The following is an 18,846-nucleotide window of genomic DNA, read 5'->3' as shown; positions in this document are numbered from 1 at the left end:
GACACCGAGGCTCCTTCCACAATTTGGCTGCTGTGAACACTGCTGCTATAAACATTGGGGTGCAGGTGTCCTGGCGTAGAGTGCGTGTTATATTTAGTCTCCCTACTTGAGTGTGTGTTTGAAATTTTCCATAAGAAACAGTTAAAAAGAAAAAAAAACAAAAGGTAAAGCCTGATACAGCATGGCGTCTAGGGAGAGTATAAGCAATTCCATTTTCACTGAAGTATAAAATATTCAGAAGGATTGTAAGATGTCCACTTTTTCACATTTTACATCTCTGAAATAAGAATATAAATTACAATTGATAGCATTTTAGATTCTCTAAAACACAGTACTTAAAATACTAGGTAGGGGAGGAAGTAGGAAGTGAGGCTGGAGTTAGCTAGATTATCAAGGTCTTGAATGCCAGGCCAGGTGCTTGAACAGTGTCCTGAAGAGACCAGGGAGCTACCGAGGGTTTTGTGGTGCCCAACATGGGGCCTATCACCTGGAAGACATTCAGAAAGTGTGAGAAAGTGTGTGCTAAATGGTGAGGCCCCTGGGGATGGGGACACTGCTGTTTATGTCAAGGGTCAACGAAATTGCCGTTTATGGAAGAAGTGTTTGAGGCCTTGCTTTACCCCCTTCATCACCTCATGAGTCTCAAATCTCTTCAGCTCTGCAGGGCTGAACCATTGGGTTGTCTCATAAAAGTTGTGTTTCTCCCTCCAATCCCTTATAGTACTTCCATTTTCCTGGAAGTAAGAATCATTTCTCCAGAATTTGAGCCAGCACCATAGCTGGATAGCTCATGTGAATGTCCACAGGCTTTGGACCTTCCACAGCACCTTCTGACATGACTTCAAATCCCAAAATCTCAGCTTGGAGCCTGGTCACAGATTTACTTATGAACTCATTTTCAAACAGAGAAACAAAGAGTTAAAATACAGATGGACCCCTAGGACTTAACTAGAAAGACCGTCCAGAATCTCTGCCCTACCCTGGGCTGTACTTTCCCTTTGGTTTAATAGCTGCCTTCTTTGGGGAGTTGGCCCAAGTCACCATAGCAGACAAGTCCCCTGAGGATAATTTGCATACAGGTGCCAGAGTATTCTAGAAATAGGATAAACACAAAGCAAATGCCTTGAAATTTATTTACAAGGGATGGGAGACAATCATCTGAAGAGGGAGGGAGACTCTGTCAGAGGCAGCCTGACAATAGTAAGGGAGCCACGTGTTGCAGGCCGGGAGTCAGGAGGCCTGGGTAGGATTCATCCTACCACTAACTTGCTTTGAGGGGGGGTTATAAATATGAATTATAAATAATTCACTCTGGGCCTTGGGTTTGCCATCTTTGTTTTTTTCATATTTTTTATTTAAATTCATTTTAGTGGGATCCCTGGGTGGCGCAGCGGTTTGGCGCCTGCCTTTGGCCCAGGGCACGATCCTGGAGACCCGGGATCGAATCCCACGTCAGGCTCCCGGTGCATGGGGCCTGCTTCTCCCTCTGCCTATGTCTCTGCCTCTCTCTCTCTCTCTGTGTGACTATCATAAATAAAAATTAAAAAAATAATAATAAATTCAATTTAGTTAATATATAGTATGTTATTAGTTTTAGGGGTAGACTTTAGAGATTCATCAGTTGCATATAACACCCAGGACTCATTAAGTGCCTAAGTGCCTCCTTAATGCCCATCACCCAGATACCCCATCCCCACACCCTCTTCCCTCCAGCAACCCTCAGTTGCTCCCTAGAGTTAAGAGTCTCTATGGTTTGCTTCCCTCTCTGTTTTTATCTTATTGTATTTTTCCTTCCCTTCCCCTATGTTCATCTGTTTTGTTTCTTAAATTCCATGTATGCATGAAGGCATATGGTATTTGTCTGACTGACTTATTGCACTTAACATAATACACTCCAGCTCCACCCATGTCGTTGCAAATGGTTAAGATTTCATTCTTTTTGATGGCTGAGTAATATTCCTGTGTGTGTGTGTGTGTGTGTGTGTGTGTGTTTGTATCACATCTTCTTTATCCATTCATCTGATGATGGGGGTTTTCCATCTTTAAAATAAGGACAACTGGGCAGCCCTGGTGGCACAGCGGTTTAGTGCTGCCTGCAGCCCGGGGTGTGATCCTGGGGACCTGGGATCAAGTCCCACGTCGGGCTCCATGCATGGAGCCTGCTTCTCCCTCTGTCTGTGTCTCTGCCTCTCTCTCACTCTGTGTCTATCATGAATAAATAATAAATAAATAAAAATTAAATCTAAAAAAAAAAAAAAGACTTATTTAAAAAAATAATAAAATAAGGACAACTGGGGCGCCTGGGTGGCTCAGTCAGTTAAGCAGCTGCCTTGGGCTCAGGTCATGATCTCAGGGTCCTGGGATCAGGCCCCAGGTCAGGCTCCTTGCTCAGTGGGGAGTCTGCTTCTCCCTCTGTTCCTCTCCCCCACTCATACTCTTGTGCTCTCTCTCAAGTAAATACAATCTTTTTAAAAAATTAAAATATAAACAACTAAAATAGGGCATCAGACTAGATAATTTTTAGGGCCCCTTCTAGTTCTAAGGAGTCAGGATAAACAGTAATAAAAATAATTAACACAAATCAAGTATTTACTAAGTGTCAGGCACCATGACAAGTGTTTTTCATACATTACTTCACAATCTTCACAACTGGCTCTAAGAGGTGGGTAGGACAAACCAAGGCACAGAGAGGTTAACTACTTGCCCAAGTTAGTAAATGCTGGAGCTAGTCTAACCCCTGTGCCTTCCAGGATGCAAGGCTGCTAGATTTATCCCTAACTTAATAGTTGCAAGCTTAGTAGTCTTACTGCCTTAAGCTCATGCCACCCCTCCCATTCTTTCTCCCCAGGTTCGAACAGCCCTGAGCTACACTCTGGGTCCCAAACATTGTGTTCTTCAAAGTCTGTGTTTTATGCTGTTTCCTTTGTCTAGAACAGCCTGATCTCCTGCCCTGCGGGACCAGTCGCTATCTGCCATTCAGAATTCAGTTGAAATGTTTCTGCTTCTAAAAGGAAACAAAATAAAACAAAACAACAAATGTTTCCTCTTCTATGATCCACATTTCCCCCCCAGTACCCACAGGCAGAAGGAATGACCCGCTGTGAATTGTGAAATTGTGAGCCTTAGTGTGCACCAGGCATGCGCTACCTCCCTGCTGCACTGTCGGGGCCGGGGGTGGGGGGTGGGGGGTGGGGGGTGGGGGGGGGGTGTCCGTGCTCACATCCCTCGGCAGATGAGGGACCACCGGAGGTTAAACACCTGCGGGGGGGGGGGGGGGAAGAGCTGAACCGGGCAGCCCCGCGCCCCTCCTACCCCGGCTCTGTCCTCCCTCTATCATTAGTACTCTAGCAATCGCCCAGTTTTCTTAGCCACAACACCACAGACTCCTCCAGTTTTGCTTTTTGTTTGCTTTGGTTTTTACTTTTTAGGGCTGCCTGAAGTGCTGGGAGGCCGTTTGGAGCAGCAGCCCCCGGGGGGGGGGGGGGGGGGGGGCGGGGAAGCAGGCTGGAGCCAGAGCCAAACGGGGGTGGGTGGGGGATGAAGTCCTTCACTCTGTCTAACCTTTCACGACCACTTTAAATCTCTTTGGGAACAAGATAAAATATATATTCTTTTAAATTCTTTTTTTAAAAGATTTATGTATTTATTCATGAGAGACACAGAGGCCGAGACACAGGCAGAGGGAGAAGCAGGCTCCATGCAGGGAGCCCGACGTGGGACTCGATCCCGGGACCCCAGGATCACGCCCTGGGCTGAAGGCAGACGCTCAGCTGCTCACCCCACCCGGGCGCCCCTATATTTTTAATATATATATTCTATATATTGATATTGGATTCTGTTCCCATCTCAGGGGTGGGGTCACCTCCTCCCAGAAGCCCTTAGAACCTTCATTCTTATCATCCCCCTAACTTTAGTGTACCTTCAACACTTGTCATTTACTTAAACATCATAAGCATTTAATGAGTGGGTACCGTGAGGGGCAGCAGTGACAGCACGGGGGTGGGGGTGAAACGCATCTTAGTTCACATCCCAGCTCGGCCACTTCCGGCGTGTGACTTCGGAGCCGTCCCCTGACCTTGGGAGAGGAGCTGCTGGCTGCGAAGCGCGCTGGAGGCGCCTGGGCTGCTGCGAGGCTCTTAGAGCATCGGCCGCGCGCACTCGGTTTGCAGCTTGCCCTCCGCCTTCTGCTGCTCCCGCCCTGGTGACCATGGGGGGTGGGGGGACAGCTCCGGGGCTGGAGGTGTGGGGGGGGGGCAGGAGGCGGGAGCCCAAGAAGGCCCCGCTGGGAGCCACCTGCGCAAACGTCCGCTGGGAGGAAATTAAAAGGCTGGTGGAGCCTCTACCGGCGGGAGTGTCCAGGCGGCCCTTGCGCTCCGTCAGCGGCCACAGCGGCAGCGGAGGGGAGGCCAGAGGCCCGGCCGCGGGGGCTTCGCTCCTCCCCGAGTGGCCCCTCGCAGCCCGGGCGCAGCGGCCAACCTTGGAGCCGCCTCCAATTTCCTCTCCTCGCTCTTGCTCTTTGCTCTTCGTCCCTCTTCTCTGGCTGCTCCAGCCCCGGGGGTGCGCAGCCGAGGGCCCAGCCGGCGGCCTGGAGCACACGGCCTGACCGGGAGGGGGGCGGGGGGGCTCCGGGGCGCGCGACAGCCCTGCTCGGGATTGGAGCTCATTTTTTCTAAAGGCATTTTTTTTTTTTTTAAGATTTTATTTACTGATTCATGAGAGAGAGAGAGCGGCAGAGACCCAGGCACAGAGAGAAGCAGGCTGCACGCAGGGAGCCGACGCGGGACTCGATCCCGGGCCTCCGGGGTCACGCCCCGGGCCGCAGGGCGCCAACCCGCTGAGCCACCGGGCCGCCCAGATCTCGTTTTTGACACGCGGACACCTGGTGACCCAGCGGGGGGAGCGGGGTTCAGGGTAAGCCCCGAGGCCGCCCCCCTCCGGGGGTGTGACCTCGGCCCGGCGCTAAGCCCCCACGTCTCCGGGCCTGGGCCGGGGGACACGGCGCCGCCTGCCTCTTCTGGGTCCCAACGAGGTCACCGATCGGCCAGCGGCCCGGGGAGCAGCGACAGGCCCCAGCCCGAGCCCGAGCCCGGGAGGCTCCCGGCGAGGTCAGCCGCGGGGCGGGGCCGGCGGCCGGCGGGCAGCTGGGGCCCGGGTGAGCGGAGCACAGCCGGCCGCTGCAGGAGGAAAGCCGGGCCTCCCCGGGCCAGGGCTGGGGGCCCGCAGAGCCCGCCACGCGGCCTTAGGCCCGAAGCGGCCGTTAGTCAGGCGAGGGGCCCCCGGCGGCCGCACGGTGGAGCCCCGCCTCCGGCCCAGGGCGGGACCCCGCGGCCCGGGATCGAGTCCCGCGTCGGCTCCCTGCGCGCCGCCGGCCTCTCCCTCTGCCTTGTCCCTGCCTCTGTGTGTGTGTGTGTGTGTGTGTGTGTGTGTGTCTCATGAATAAATCAATAAAATCTTTAAAAAATTAAAGGCAAATGGAAGTTTGCTGGTGGAAAACAGAGGTCAGGGGGGAGGGAGGTGTGAGGGGAGGGTAATCCCTGGGGAAAGGGAGAGCGAGACACAGAAAAGTGCGCCCTGTCCCAGCCAAGAGGACCCTAAGCAGGCATGATAAATACACGCACTCTGGGATCCTGGATGGGATCCTGGAACAGAAGAGGGATATTAGGTAAAAACTAAGGAAATCTGAATAAACTCTGGACTTTGGTTAATAATAAGGTATCAATATCGGTTGATTAGAACCAACGTACCATATTAATTTAAGATGGTAATAATAGAGGAAACTGGATGCTGGGTAAATGAGAACTCTCTGCACTTTCTTTATAATTTTTCTGCAACTAAAGCTATTCTATTGTTTTAAAGATTTTATTTATTTATTTGAGACAGCGGGAGGGAGACGGAGCACAAGCAGGGGTAGGAGCAGAGGGAGAAGCGGACTCCTCACGGGGGTGGGGGGGTGGGGGGGTGGTTCTATTCCAGTTCCTTAGGATCATGACCTGAGCTGAAGGCAGACGCTTAACCGACTCAGCCACTCAGGCGGCCCTACAACTATTCTAAAAAATAAAGTTTTTGTTTTTTTAAGTGCATCCTGTGTTTCGATTGGGGGTTTGGAGAACACATGGGTGCAGAGTGGACTGCCTGAAGGTAAGTGACTCAAGATAGAGCTGGGAAGGCAAAAAAGGGCCTGGAGTGCCAGGCAAAGGAGTTTATTGGGTACCAGTACCAGCCCTTCCTGGGCTTTGAGCAGTGGAATGACAGTGATCAGAGAGCAGATGGAGCACACAGGGGGACCCGCTCGGGCTGCTGCTACAGTCTAGGGGGTAAATAAGGAGAACCTGAGGTCGGAAAGGGGCAGAAGCGAGGCTCACAGTTAACCCTAGGTAAATATTTATGGAGCAGAACCATAAATATGGAGGAGAGGAGGGAAATGTGGGAGATAGAATTGATGGTTCTCATCAACAACTGGATGACTAGGACAGAGCTGAGAAGAAAAAAGGAGGACCCTCAGTTTTGACGCAAAGGTTCAAAGAGAGGGACTATAGATACTCCCTGGGACTTGACCTCCCATCCTTTCCCATCTTGTCCACCTCCACCCTGGGGCTTGAGCTCAGAGCCCTGCGTCACTAGCACAGAGCTGACACACTCACAGAGGAAGGTGAGAAGCACAGGATAAGAGTCTCCAGCCGTCACCTGGCAACCCAAGGTGTGCGCCAAGGGTGTGGGGGAAAGGGGAGGCGGTAGAAGGAAGAGATCACAAATCCTCCATTGAAAGGCCTCCCCTACCGCTGCCCCCACCTCAGCAACACATCAGGCAGGACAAGCAAGCTAGGGGAATCTTTGAAGGCTCCAGAGGCAACTGGGTATCTCTAGGAGCAGACACTGCTTCTCTCTCTATCCCTCACTGAAAATGGGGGTAGAAGGTCCACAACTCATGTGTAGTTTCTCTGCTGATGGACTCTACCCTGGAAGCCCCATGCCTCACAATCTTTAAAATGGTAGCAACCAAGAGCAGTCACAATAGTATGGTGCAATAGAACACTCACGAACCTACCCTGGCTCTACTCTCACTATGTGGCTTTGGGCAAGTTTATTGAGCCCCTAATATATAACAGGCATGGCGTTAGGTCCTTTCCTTATATTGTCTCATTTAATCTTTACTCCACTACTAAGAAGTAGTCATTAATATTATTCCTCTTTTAGAGCTAAGGAAACCAGGCTTCAGCGACATGTTATTTATCACAGTGCTGGGGCCACGTCTTCATTCTGCTTCTATCACTGCTGAACTAACCCGACTCCATTCTTCCTTTCACTCTGCCAGGGAAGCAGCTCCTTACAACCTACTACACTAAGGGCCAGGTCACTTACTTACATACCTATGTCTCAGCATCGTACAACTTTGATGCCCATCAGAATCACCTGGGAAGTTGTAGTGGGGTGGAGAGAGGGAGCAGAAGGAGCGCAGCTGGAAAGCTAAGAGGAGATAGTTTATAACACATAACCCATCCCTTTCTGGGCGTTTGCTTGGAGGCTCCAAATGTCAGCCATGATATTGGCTCCCTATCACCTGTAAGGTCTCTGTGGCATCACAGGGCAGTGGGAAGAAGGAAGGGCGCTGGCTGTGAAGAGTACAGGATCTGGGGGCCCCTGGGTGGCTCAGTCGGTTAAGTAAACCAATACTTGGTTTTGGCTCAGGTCATGATCTCATGGGTCCTGCTGGAGCCCTCAGTCAGGCTCCATGCTCAGCAGGGAGTCTACTAGAAGATTCTCTCTCTCCCCCTCCCATTCCCTCACACGTGTGTGTGCACTTTCTCTTTCTGTCAAATAAATAAATAAATCTTAAAAAAAAAAAATACAGCCTCTGGCAGCAGATGGCCCTAATTTTGAATCTCAGCTGTGCCATTTACCAATCTTAGCAAGATTTGGTTGAGTTCCTTAACTTTTGAGTCTTGGTTTTCTCATTTGTTCTGTGCAGTATAGTTGTAATAATTTTTTGAAAAATGCATGGAAAGCATTTGCACAATATACAGTTGCTTCTGAATAAATTACAACCCTTAGCAACATTTTCACCACCTATTGAGTGCTCTCTAAGTGCCCAAGCCCTTACCCACATGAAGATATAACAAGAAGGGTAGGGGAAGAGGGCACAGGACATGCAGGGGTTTTGAAGACAGATCTCAATTCACATCTGGACCTTGCCACTTGCTACTTGTGTGAACTTAAGTAAGCTACCTAACTTTGTTGGACTTTATTTTACTTATCTGTAAAATAGGGACAATAACAGTACCTAGCTCACAGGGTCTTGTGAGGATTAAATGAGTTGATAAAAGCTCTGAGCCCAAGGGTGCCTAGCTGGCTCAGTTAACGGAACATATAACTCTTGATCTCAGGGTCATGAGTTCAAGCCCCACATTGGGGATAGAGTTAATTTTAAAAAAAGAAAGAAAAAAATATATATAAAGGCACTGAGTACAGATGGCCACCAGCCAGTGCCACTGGCAGCTCACAGCAGCCCTGTGACAGGTGAGAATATTTTACATAAATGGTAGTTCAGGTTTATTGCCACAATAATTATTAATGTGTGAAATCAAGAGGGAGGCATTCTAAGTAGGAATGCACCTCCATCAGTCTCTTTTTTTCTTTGAAAGATTTATGTATTTATTTGAGAGAAAGGGAGCATGAGGGAAGGGGCAGAGAGGGAGGGAAAGAGAGAATCCCAAGCAGACTCCCTGCTGAACTGAACACAGAGCCAGACTCAGGGCTCCATCCCATGACCCTGAGATTGTGACCTGAGCTGAAACTAAGAATCGGACGCTTAGCGGGGGGGCTGGGTGGCGCAGGTGGTTAAGTGGCTGCCTTCTGCTCAGGTCATGGTCCCAAGGTCATAGGATGAAGCCCCATATCAGGCTCCCTGCTAATAGGCTGTCTGCTTCTCCCTATGCCTCTGCCCCTCCCCCTGCTTTGTGCTTTCTCTTTCTCTCTCTATCAAATAAATAAAATATATTTTTTAAGATTTTACTTATTTATTCATGAGAGACACAGAGAGAGAGGCAGAGACACAGGCAGAGGGAGACGCAGGCTCCTCGGGGTGAGCCCGATGTGGGACTCAATCCTGGGACTCCAGGACCATACTATGTGCTTCCCTGCACATATCCTGGGACTCCAGGACATACTATGTGCTTCCCTGCACACATTCCTGACTGCCCAAAGGCAGACACTCAGCCGCTGAGCAACCCAGGGATCCCGTTAATAAAATCTTTAAGAAAAAAAGAATTGGATGGCTTAATGGACTGAGCCATCCAAGTGCCCCTCCACCAGCCTCTTGACTTCTAAAAGCAGGAATCAAAAGAAAGCAAGGCTCTATTCCGCCCCGCACCACCCCCCCCCCCGTCTGTCTTGGTACCATCTGTCTGCATTTTAATTTCTTACACTGTACCTTTTACTCCACTACTCATGTCAGTCATGGCAAGCAACCCAAATCTCTCAAGCCACCTTTGATCTCTGGCCTCTGAATCCCATATAGCTCTGTACTTTATCTTTTCCAACCCTAGCCCCTCCGTTCCCCACGGACACCTCTCTCTGGGCCTTCTGACACCCAAAGTGAGTCATCAGAGAAATCTCTTTCTTCGTCTTCTCTGAATGTTTAATTCACCCCCTTGCTGTGATGGAAACCTGGTTTTCCCTGAGGACACAGCCTCCCCTAAAGTCTCCTAAATTGATGGTGGCTTCCTCTCTCACCACCTTTGAATCTCTGGGCCAGCAGGTGGAATAAATATTGTTGCTTTTCACCCCTGCTTCCAGATCATTCTCTTTCCTGCCTTCAAAAATCAAAACACCTCCAGCTTTAAATCTCACATCTTGACACTCTGCCACCCACTTATCTGCTTACTGACCAGTCAACAACTCCTGGTTCGCTTTTCATTCTCTCCATAATTCTTGGTGATTTCAAAGTCCATAGAGATGAGTCTTCCAACATCTTGGGGCTCTCACTTCCTTGAGCTTCTTTCCTCCAGCAATATTCATGTCTAACCCCTCCCAGCTCAGCCACTCACCCTCCTCATCATACCCTGCATCTTGTCATTGCCAATAGTCATTTCCAGCCTCCCATTTTCAGATCTCTAGGATTTTTCTAGCTCATTCCTTCAATGGTCATCAACCCCTATGATCTCACTGTCTTCTACCCCTCTTATGTCATCACCTCCCTCTCTGCCCAGCTTGAATCCTACGGCCAAAAATACACTGGCTTCCCTGCACACATTCCTGACTGCCCCGGCCTTCTATTGCTTTGTCCATACCCGGGAAAACAATACTTTTATTAAATCCAACTCTCGGGATCCCTGGGTGGCGCAGCGGTTTGGCGCCTGCCTTTGGCCCAGGGCGCAATCCTGGAGACCCGGGATCGAATCCCACGTCGGGCTCCCGGTGCATGGAGCCTGCTTCTCCCTCTGCCTGTGTCTCTGCCTCTCTCTCTCTCTGTGTGTGACTATCACAAATAAATAAAAAAAATAAAAAAAAAAATAAATCCAACTCTCTGCCTATTCTATGACTATATCCACCGAGCAAAAAGTGATTAGAGAGAAACACACAACCATGTTTCAAATTCATGAATTCATGAATTTAAATTTATGATCACTAATTTCAACTGGAGCCTTTTTTTTTTAAAGATTATTTATTCATTCATTCATTCATTCATTCATGATAGAGAGAGAAAGAGAAAAAAAAAAAAAAGAGAGAGAGAAAGAGAGAGGCAGAGACACAACACAGGAGGAGGGAGAAGCAGGCTCCATGCCGGGAGCCCGACGCGGTACTTGATCCCGGGACTCCAGGATCGCACCCTGGGCCAAAGGCAGGTGCCAAACCGCTGAGCCACCCAGGGATCCCCTCAAGTGGAGCCTTAATGTTAATGAGCAATCAAATTACATTTCCCTAGCCTATTCACTCTCCTGCCTTCCCACAGGACAGTCTCCTCTCCCTTGAATCTCCATACTTCCTGCCCTCATCCTCGCCCTCAGCTGATGACTTTCTACTTCTTTGGAAAATGGTATCAGGAGAACTCCCACTAGTACATGTCACCTCAACCTGTGCCCATGATCCCTGCTCTCTCCCCTGTTGATGTGGATGCACAGTCTGTGCTCCTAGCAAGGGCTCAGGCTCTGCTTGTGAGGCCACCTCCTCTCATCAATTCAAGGATATCATCCCAATAATTCTCCCCTCTCTCCTGTAGCATCAGTTTTGTGTTTTTGTTTCTTTGTTGGTTGCTTAGTTGGTTGAGCTCTACTGGATTGCTCTGCCGGCATACAAACATGCTAACAACAACAACAAAAACACTCCCCCCGCTTCACCTTCAGCTACCATTTGACTCCTTTCCCTAAGAGCAAAAATCCTTGGGGGGTCTGGGGGGCTCATTCAATTAACCATCTGCATTTGGCTCAGGTCATGATCTGGGGGGGGGGTCCTAGGATTGAGCCCCACATCAGGCTCCCTGCTCAGCGGGGAGTCTGCTTGGCCCTCTGCCCCTCCCCCACTGTGTGCACTCTCACTCTCATAAAGTCTTTAAAAAAAAAAAAGCAAAAATTCTTGCAAGTGCTACGCATACATGGTATGTCCAATTTCCCTTCTCCCACTCCCAGCAGGCTTTCATCCCTACTACTCCACCAAATAGCTTGTATCAAGGTTACCACTGAAATCCATGTTGTTAAATCCAGAAGTCAATTCCCAAGCCTTAGCCTCACATTCATGACTAGCAGTAGCATTTGACACAGTTGGTCTCTCCTTCCTCCAAAAACTCTGTCTCTACTTGGCTGCAAAGACACCATACTTTCCCTTTTCAGTTGCTCTTTTTCAGTCTCCTTTGCTGATTCTTACTTATCTTCCAAACATCTTAGTGTTGGAATATCTCTGGGCTCAGTCTTCAGAACTTTTCTTCTTTCTATCTGTTGATTTTATTGGCTTCACCACCTCTATGCTGACGACTTGCTAATTTAGATCTCCAGCCAGGGCTTCTGCTCTGAACTCCAAACTCATTCATCCAACAGCCTATTCTATATCTCCATTCAGTTTTCCAACAGGCATCTCAAAATTAATGAAACCAAAACTCAGTCTCAATTGTCTCCTCAAATCCTGCTCTCCCTGCTTTTACAAGTATCTTTGACCTTCTGGTCACTCAACCAAACCCTCAGCATCATCCCTGACTCCTTGTCTTCCTTCTGTCCCCACACTCAACTCATCAGCAAATCCTGTCAACAATATTTTCAACATACACGCATCATCTGACCATTTTTTCTTCCACCACTACTACCTCTCTACTACCAGCCACACCATTCCTGGCCTGGATCATTGCAAATCCTAACTGATATTCCCTGCTTCTGCCCTATGTCTGTTAATAATTTATCCTTGAAATAAACATAATCCTTCCTCAGAGCAATCGTATTAAATATTGAAGTGTAAGTCACTAAAATATTTTGGAGTTAGTAGTGATGGTTGCACAATTTTAGGAATACTAAAAATCACCAAACTGTATCCTTTAAAAGGGTGAATTTTATAAGATATGAATTATATCTCAACTTTTAAAGTGTTACTAACTATAACATGAATTGGACCCTGGAACAGTAAAAGGACATTATTTGAAAACTAGTGAAATGTAGATAAAGTCTATAGTTAAGTTAATAATATTGTACTAATTTTAATTTCTTAGTTCGAAAAATGTACCATGGTTATGTAAGATGTTAATATTGGGGAAACTGGGTGAAGGATATATGAGAACTTGCTGTACTCTCCTTGCAAATTTTCTATAAATCTAAAATTATCTAAAAATAAAGTTGATTTTAAAAATGTTAGTCAGATCATGTAATTCCTCTGCTCAAAACCCTCCCAACTCATTCTGAATAAAACCTGAAGCCTTTCCTTAATTTTTTGAGGAATCTTCATATGGTTTTGCTTAGTGGCTGCACCCACATTCCCAACCAACAGTGTACAAGGTTAGACAAGTGTACAGTGGAATAATGGTTCCAATGTCTCCACATCTTCACCAACACTTGTTTTTTTTGTTTTGTTTTGTTTTGTTTTTGTTTTGTTTTGTTTTGTAATAGCCATCCTAACATATATGAAGTAATACCTTATGGTTTTGATTTGCATCTCCTTGATGACTAGTAATGCTGAGCCGTTTTCATATACCTGTTAACCATTTACCTGTCTTCTTTGGGAAAATGTCTTTTCAAGTCTTTTGATAGAACTGCCATATGATCTAGCAATCCCACTTCTGGGCATGTATGCAAAAGAACTGAAATCAGAATCTCAAAGAGGAGGGGATCCCAGGGTGGCTCAGCGGTTTAGCGCCACCTTTGGCCCAGGGTATGATCCCGGGGCCCTGAGATAGAGTCCCACATTGAGCTCCCCACAGGGAGCCTTCTTCTCCCTCTGCCTGTGTCTCTGCCTCTCTCTCTCTCTCTCTCTCTCTCTCTCTGTCTCTCATGAACAAATAAAATAAAATCTTAAAAAAAAAAATCTCAAAGAGATAGCTGCAATCCCATGTTCACTGCAGCATTTTTCACAATAACCAAGATATGGAAACAATCCAAATGCCCATTGCTAAATAAATGGATATAGAAAGTGTGGTATGCACATATAATGGAATATTATCCAGCCCTTGAAAAAAGGAAATTCTGCATTTGCAACATATGAATGAACCTGAAGGACATTATGCCAAGTGAAATAAGCCAATCACAGAAAGACAAAAATTGCATGATTCTATTTATGACATATCTAAACTAGTAAAACTCATAGAAGTAGAGAATAGAACAACGGTTTCTAGGGATGCCAGGGTGGCTTAGTCGTCAAGTGTCTGCCTTCTGCTCAGGTCAGAATCCCAGGGTCCTAGGACTGAGCCCCGCGTCGGGCTCGTTGCTCAGCTAGGAGCCTGCTTCTCCCTTTCCCTGCTGTTTGTGCTCACTCTCCCTATCTCTGTCTCTCAAATAAATAAAATCTTTTAAAAACCAAAACAAAACAGTGGTTTCTGGGGCTGGAAGGAGGGGAAATGGAGAGTTGTTTATTGGTATAAAGTTTCAGTTATACAAAATGAATAAGTTCTAGAGATCTCCTGTATAACAGAGTGCCTATAATTAATAATGCTGTGTTGTGCACTTAAAATTTTATTGAAAAGGTAAATCTCATGTTAAGTGTGCTTATCACCAAAAAAAAAAAAAAAAAGAAAGAAAAGAAAAGAAAAAAGAAAAAGAAAAAGATGTGGAGAAGGGGACACAAGAAAACATTTAGATGTGATGAATATGTCTATTACCTTAATTGTGGGGATGGTTTCACACATGTTTGCCTAAGTCCAAATTCATCAAATGATATACATTAAATATGTACCCTTTTTTTGGTGTCATAAAACTGTTTTTAAAAACTCCAAAGTCTAGTTATGGAATAAATAAGTCATGGAAATAAAGGAGGCAGCATAGGGAATACGGTCAGTGATACCATAATAGCGTTGTGTGGTGACAGCTGATAGCTGCCCTTGTGGTGTAGCATGATGTACAGAGAGGGTGAGTCACCATGTTGTACGCCTGAAACAAACGGAACATTGTGTGTCAGCTATCTTCAAAAATAAATTTTTTTACACAAATTTTATATATAGGCCCATACACTCCGCCCCTCCCACCAGCTCTCTGGGCTCATCTCTGACCACTGTCCCCCTGTTCCAGCCACACGACCTTACTGCTCCAGGAGTGTGCCAGGGAATCCCCTGCCTCGGGGCCTCAGGGCTTCTGCACGTGCCATTCCTTCTGCTTCTTGTGGAGGGAACAGCTGCACCCCGTGGCATATGATGCAGAGGCAGGAGCTGTGACTGCAGGTACCAGAGGAGTCCCATCCCCTCACAGGAAAAGCTGCACAAAGCACACTACTGCGACACATGACCTTCCTTCATGTCAACCCCCTTTCTTGGGATGTCTCCATTACACCCTCCCTCTTTCCCCATTCTGGAGTGCCACCCCCACTGCCTTCCTTCCAGAAATCTTTTTTACCCACTCTTCCCAATACTGAACTCTTCCCTTTAAATTTCCATTGCATTCACTCAACACCACACATTTTAGTTTTTTATGGTTTTCTAACTTCTTTTTTATCTCCCCAGCTAAACTCTTTGTGCTATTAGGGCACAGCTCTGCCGAGGGAGTCAGCCACCAACCATCGCCCTCAGCACGGGACTGAGAAAGCATTCAGGTGGGCGTCCATCAGTTCCCGAAAGACACGCGGAGTCCAGCTCAGAGCACGTCCAGATGCCGGTGCCACGAGTCAATCCCTGGGAGTACCAGAGTTAATGATAACAAAAACTACAAAGTAATAATCATTTAGTAGGTGCCAGGCACAAGGTTAAGCATCATCTTATCTCATTCTCTCAGTACTATGTAGGTGCTACTGAAATTACCCTTATTTCAGAAAGAAGAAAGCGAAGCACAGGCCGGTAACAGGACCTGAACAAGGTAACAATGGCAGGAATGGGTTTGTAGCGTGGGCCTGGCTCACCGCTCACCCCACAGCCTCTGCTGCTGAGGACAGGCTGCACTGCTTCCCAAACATGCAAATCATTTCAGGGAATGTCGGAACACTGCCATGAGGCAAAAGCTGAGGCCAGCCTGGACCACAGACCCAGAGAGAGACAGCTCTGCCTCAGAGGACGTTATGATCTGTGAGACCTGACTCATTACAATATGGCCACCTCCTCCATGAAACCCTCCCTGATGTTCTCAAGCTGAGAGGGAGCACTCCCTGTCTGAACTCCTTTAGAACTTTCTGTGCCTCTCGAGGCATCATTCATGTTTACAGCATCATTAATATTTGTACACATGTTACATCTGTCTTATTGCACCAGTGCCTCTTAGAGGAAGGGATGGGTCTCACCAGTCCCTATCACAGCCAGCTATATGACGTGTCCTAAAAGCAATCACGCTTTGGCAAATGTCTTTTCTTTTGTTGGTAAAGATCTTCCCCAGCATTAACCTGAAAAACTCTGACTCATTTACCAAGACCCAGCTCAAGTGTCCCCTCCTTTGTGAAGCCAAAAATAACTTCCCCAGGCAGAGGTAGCAGCTCCTTTCTCTCTCCTACAGCACTTTATCTCCTTATTGTACCATTCCTATTGTATCATAGCTGTCTATTTGCCCTCATATGACAATGCCTGGAACGTAATAGGTACGGGGTTATTGAATGAATGAGTACACAAATGGGTTGTAGGTATTTTTCTCCCACACCAGTCTGGGTAGAGGTAAGGGGGTGGTGACCCAAAAAATGGAGGCCCCTTGAAGCCCCTTGGAGCCAATAAAGACTTCTGGTTAACTCATTTGCAAATTCCAAAGGCAGACTATGCCTGCAATTCTGATTTGACTTCCCATAGTCTTTGTTGTGATTTAAAAAATAAGATTAAACCTCTCCAGCAGCTGGTTCCTACCGGCTTTGGGGAGATGAAAGTGTCAACATGTCTCTGCAGCCACACCAGGAAACTTGCTGCCTAGAAAAATCAGTTCTGATTATCATAAGAGCTAAGTATGAGATGTTGTACTCAGGAACTGTTTCCATATTCCTGGGGCCACCGGGACCTGTCAGAGCCCCAGCATCCCTATTCAGCCTCCAGCCTCCTCTGTGCTGCCTACCAGTCTCTCTATGGCTGGCCAGCTTATGTTCAGGTGGCCAGATTTCACCTTCCTGAAGTGGTAGGAATAACTCCGGAATGTGTTAAGAGACCTCACTGTGGGGGCAGCCTGCGTGGCCCAGCAGTTTAACGCCACCTTCAGCCCAGGGCATGATCCTGGAGACACGGAATCGAGTCCCACGTCGGGCTCCCTGCGTGGAGCCTGCTTCTCCCTCTGCCTGTCTCTGCCTCTCTCTGTGTCTCTCATGAATAAATAAGTAAAATCTTTTTTAAAAGGACTGCTTAAGAGCCACAATCCTTCTTAATGTAGATTTCTGATATGATTATATTTCCCCACATTCCTAAGCTCCATTACATTTATTCCATTCTTTTTTTTTTTTTTTCCTTTTAGAGAGGGAGAAAGAGAGAGAGAGAGAGCAGAGTAGAGAGGGGCAGAAGGAGAGAGAGAGAGAGACTATGAAGCAGGCTCCACACCTAGCATGGAGCCCTATGCAGGGCTTGATCTCACAACCCTGAGATCATGACCTCAACCAAAATCAAGAGTCCGATGCTTAACTGACCAAGCCACCCAGGCACTCCATATTTATTGCATCCTTATATTACTTGTTCTAAGGTATGTCTTTGACATTCTCAGATTTAATATTCACTACTTTTCATAATTTTAAGTGACTCTCAAGCCATGTGGTAACCTAAATTTCTTCAAGAGGGTGGTGTGGAAGTAAGATAGTTGGTTAGTAAGTGAATCTAGCTGGTGGCTTCCCAACAGCCTATGTCATCTGGTCTTATTGTTCTCAGCTCTCAGTTATGTAGGAAGTCACTTGTTGCTACCATAGAATTCAGGATTCCCAGAAAATCTCTTAAGGCTCCTCTTATTTTTCTCAGTTTTCATTATTCTGCCCAACTTCCCTTCAGAGTGAATGCTTACTTCTCTCTCTTTAATTATTAAGAGTTGTTAGAGGAGGGACTCTCCCTTCCCCCAAGAGTAAGACTGAACATGGAGATAGAGGCATCTAATGCCGACCTGGGTGGGATGCTTTAGGCATGAAGCATTAGTAAGTCTGGGCCACATGGACTTTGACCTTGGATGCATATCGCAGGAGCTAATTGCTGCTGTCCCATGTTGGCCTGCGATTGGGTTTCTACGTCTACCTGACTCCAGAGTGAAGTATTAGGAAGCTCCACTTCCCTGAAGACTTGGACCAGGTGCTTCACCCTAGCTTTTATCAGTCATAAGGCTGTCACATTACTCCCCATCTCTCTGACTTCTGCATCTATCTCTCATTTGTTTCCAAACTTAAGTAGGAAGAAAAGGAGTATCATTTCTTGATCACTCAGGAACTTTAATAAAAATTACTGTCTGTTGAGTGTTTAGTCCATGCTAGGCATTATGTTAGTGCTTTACACACTTTCTCCTTTCAATATCATCACCAACACAACAAAACAAGTAGAATTATTTATCTATTTATTTATTTATTTATTTATTTATTTATTTATTTATGAGAGCATGTGCATCCATGCATGGGTGAGGGGAGAGGGGGAGGCAGCGGGGGAGGGAAAGGAAGGCCAAGAATCCCAAGCAGACTCATACTAAGCCTGGAGTTCATCATGGGGCTCTATCTCAAGACTCCAAGATCATGACCTGAGGCAAAACCAAGAGTCAGAGGCTTAACTGACTGAACCTCCCAGGTGTCCCCAAATTAGGTATTTTTTTATTCATGTATTTAGTGTCTATCTTTCCTCCTAGAGGGCAAACTCCACGTGAGCAGGAAAGCTGTTTCCCCACAGCTAGTACAACACCTGGCACAATGTCCATGGAATGAGTTAAAGAATGACGTTTACAGTTTGGCTCCACGTAAGTAACTTCACATCTCTGACCTCAAACACCCATTCTTTATGGAGATAATTACCTCCCTGGGTCAGACCGAAGGTGGGAAAGATACAGACAAATGAATGAGATCACACACAAGACGAATTCGCACGGCTGACAACGTGCACGATCCTCTGGTCTCCTGAAGGCTTCAGAGTTCTCTTTCGGCTCTCCTTTGGGTTTCCTCACTTGATCTTCATAACAACTCACGAGGCAAGAAGAGTAAGGATTATTTTCTTCCTTTGATAGTTACGGAAACAAGCCCATGGAGGCGAAGTGTCACTCCGGATCACAGGACTGGAAGGCAGAGCCAAAGAGAACTTTGAGGCCTTCAGAAGACCAGAGG

General features: G+C 47.1%; 1 protein-coding gene and 1 long non-coding RNA gene across 7 annotated transcripts in view; one reads left to right on the top strand and one right to left on the bottom strand.

Annotated features, from left to right (window-relative positions):
• The window catches only part of RAB3B (RAB3B, member RAS oncogene family), an 82,393-nt gene that overhangs the window by 40,030 nt on the left and 23,517 nt on the right, over positions 1 to 18,846 (bottom strand). The gene's annotated exons all lie outside the window — the stretch shown is intronic.
• LOC144281962 (uncharacterized) lies at positions 4,028 to 16,977 on the top strand. Its single transcript, XR_013350345.1, has 4 exons — positions 4,028 to 4,161; positions 4,696 to 6,138; positions 14,691 to 14,839; positions 15,119 to 16,977. It is a non-coding gene; the product is annotated as an uncharacterized LOC144281962 (long non-coding RNA).

This window comes from Canis aureus, chromosome 13 (genome assembly GCF_053574225.1).
Source record: "Canis aureus isolate CA01 chromosome 13, VMU_Caureus_v.1.0, whole genome shotgun sequence".
NCBI classification, from domain to species: Eukaryota; Metazoa; Chordata; class Mammalia; order Carnivora; family Canidae; genus Canis; species Canis aureus.
The sequence above is the reverse complement of the archived record's forward strand: the minus strand, read 5'-3'. Positions and strand labels throughout refer to the sequence as shown.